Consider the following 3604-nt stretch of genomic DNA (forward strand, 5'->3'; position numbering starts at 1 on the left):
CTAACAAAGTAACAAGGAGTAGAGTCAAGAACTTGTATATTTATCGTGACAATAAAAGAAGTGAAATGAGATACGTCTTATATCTTATTTAGTGACAAGTTAATTGTACTCATCTCCTTATTTCTTGCCAAATACGAAAAATTTTTAACAACGCGTAAAGATCATAAAGTCGTATAATATGCACGTGTGTAGCTTATGCTTATATTAGCTATCTGTTACCTCGACATACCTCAAAGATTTTAGTCCAGTAAGTTATATACTAGAAATGATACCTTTTTTTGACAGTCATTCGATTGTACTTTCATAAAATTAGTGGTAAAAATTTTAATCTAAATTTGCACTGTGTCTTCTACGGAATCAATATTTAATTTGTAGCATTTTCGTTTTACCCCGTATATATTAAAACGCCGAAAAACATTTTTAATCTTTTTGCGTTTCGGAGATTGATAATATAAAAAAATTTAGTCTGTTTATAATAACACAAATTGCTTTTAGTCTCACCAAAAGAGGGGAAAAATAGAACACTTTTTTTTTCTTCGTATTCTTTTTGTGTAGACATGACCCTGTCTATTTATCAATGTACCCCCCAGAAAGTTTTCGTTTCATCGTTTTCGTGGTCTTCCCACTAATTGTCTTCCTATTGGGAACCGTTTCTCACCGTCTTTACTACTTTACTACTCTATTTGTTGTCATTCGGCTTAGGTAATCGTTCCATACTACTCTTCTATGTCTTACCCAGCCTTAAATTTCCCTACCTTTCATATCCGTCGTATATTTGTACTTTCAGCTCTGTCTCATGATATCCTACCATCGATTTTTTTTAGGGGTTTTCATGTCTGCTGTTTCTAGAATTATTTTTGTTCTCTCTGTATCATCGCTATTCTTTGTGCCCTTCAAATAAAATTTAGCAGGACTCTGGTCTACCTGGCCTGTCGGCGATACGACCGTTAACGAATCCACTGCCCCTACGAGTTCAACACTAAAGTGAAGGTGCCTTGCCACGTATGCAAGAAACGTTTCATGGGGCTCCACCTTCCCAGTAGTACCTGTGTTGCGATTACCTCACCTACCCGTTATCCCACCCACGGGCGGATAGGCCAAGCAGGCATTTCCACCTCGCACGTAGACAGGTCGCCGCCGAGGATCTCTCCTCTACCACTCTTGAATCTCCCGACGGGTACGTGCCGGGGCACCCACACTACGCCTGACACTAGGCCAGGAGAGGTATGTACGGGCCTAGCTCGTTCAACCTCGCCAGGTTCTTTTGGAATGAGAGTAGAGTGGTCCCACGAGAGTCTCGTCTCGGATACTAGGAATGTAGACTGGTGACCGTGTCGCCTAAGCGACCGTGTGCGTTTCTACAAACCCGACACCTCAGGCGACGGCTCTCCACCCCTCGATTCCTACCCATTAGTCGCCTCTTACGACAGGCAGGGCTTTCTGACCTCGGCCGTATTCTTATCTCCGCGAGCCGAACGGAGTCTCTCTGTATCAGAACGCATTTCTGCCTCATATGTCATCATCGGTGTGATGACTGTTGTGCAAATTCTGCCTTTAATTGTTTTCCCCATATTTTTAGGCCGCCATATAGTTTCATTTGGGCTAATATTGAGAGTAAAGTAAATGTAAGGCCAAATACTTACTATGTCGAGATAATAATACATATGAGTTTTTTTCCTGGTATTTCCTCATGATTCACTATGAGGGATCACTATGAGAAGCATTGTACTGCCGTAATTGAATGTGGTTGTTTTTAAAAGTAAAATCACATGCTAATATTTTTATAACAGCCATTTTTAAGATAAAGTTGAATTTATATAATCGAATAAACTATCTTTAAATAAAGTCGTTTCAGAAACTCAACATAAAATGTCTGAATTGTCAACATGAATGAGTCAGAAAAATTAAATTATGAGAAGATTTTTTTTACCAAGTAAAAATCAAATTTTTTTTACCAACAAAAAATTTGATTAATATAGAAATATTTTGTATTTTGAGAACGATTGCTGAAGTGGAAATCGAAACCTCAAAATAAAGTTACTTTACAGTAAAATTGTGGCTTATTCCCAATAAAAATAGTAAAACGTTTGTTCAATCGCCAATTAGTAATTTGAATGTTGAAAATTTCCACCCGATGGAATTATTGCAGTTTCGCAACTGTATATGAACATTGTTAAAATATTAACACACAATTTGTTAGTTTTGTTTCTTCTCGTACAGTTAGCCAAGATTTCTTTTAGAAAAACCTAGACACTATTTAAGAATTAAGCGGTTGTTAATACAATGTTGTAATAAATAGACTATTTATTTATACATTGCTGTGAACAATGAAGCATGGAAAAATTAGTATCTTTCGGTAAAATTGCAGATCGCTTGGGTAATTATGACCCACACGTAGCATCAACTCATAAAAAACAACTCGTTAACCAACCGCCCTTACCAGAGAAAACAAGTTCCATCTGCAAACCGACACAGTTGTGTCTTACGTTGGCCGATACTTTAGTGGTTGCTGTATGTAAAAGAAGACATTGTTTTTGGTAGCGGTGCTACCATTCCATTAGTGTAACGTACGACCTATATCATTTGATGCAAATTCATGTATTTCTGTTCTGAACTCTATTGAATCTTATGCCACGAGTTGAGAGGCACATTTTAACCTTTATTTGGAATATTAATTTAAATTTAACATTTAATAGAATATTTTACGTTTATTTAAACACGTATCTACTACATTGTATAATAATTATAGTTCTGTTTTACCGATAATTAATATGGACATCTATTTATATTTGATATAATATTAGTTGTCTTATATATAAAATTATTTTAATACTTTTCATCGATATTTATGTGGCAGTCAGCTGGAAAAGTCTTTGCGACTTTGGTCTTTAGTACCGTATTATATTCTAGCATACTCCTGTTATGATTTCATCTGTAGACAGAGGATTCTGTGATAAAGGAATCCAAAGTTTGTATCGTAGTCCAAACAGCTCTGTTTTTACGTTAATTCATTAACCTTTTGTATAGCATTTATCAGGCGTCTTTTAATTTGAATCGGTGTAAGTCATAAAAACCATTTTTGCAGAAAACTGGAAAAAACTATATAACTCTGTTTTAGTTTTTGATACTTTTAGATGTATTATTATATATTCCTGAGTACAAAATAATGTATATAATTATATATATATATATATATATATATATATATATATATATATGTATATGATATAAATATTCAAGTTTTGTCGACTTTTTTGTTTACTTTCATTTTATTTAAAAAAAATATATATTTAACCTAAAAAAAATACAATTTTAAGTAAAAATTTTAGATGCAAACATTCAGTAATTTTTTGAATGCTTCAGAATGCCATGTTTCTTCCTATTGGATGTCATGTTCATCTTCTCCAGCATTGAGATTATCAGTTGTTGGCCAATCCATTAATTCATAATAAAAATGCCTGACACTATCGGGTACATACGGTAGCAGCTTACCAATATTTGGAGCTTCAGTTTATTAGCTGAAACTGGTACTTTACCGGATGGATAACAAAGTATTGTGTGAAATTCAACTGATTGATTGCTGACTTGAGAAAGTTCATAGGTT

Source organism: Diabrotica undecimpunctata, chromosome 4 (genome assembly GCF_040954645.1).
Source record: "Diabrotica undecimpunctata isolate CICGRU chromosome 4, icDiaUnde3, whole genome shotgun sequence".
NCBI lineage: Eukaryota > Metazoa > Arthropoda > Insecta > Coleoptera > Chrysomelidae > Diabrotica > Diabrotica undecimpunctata.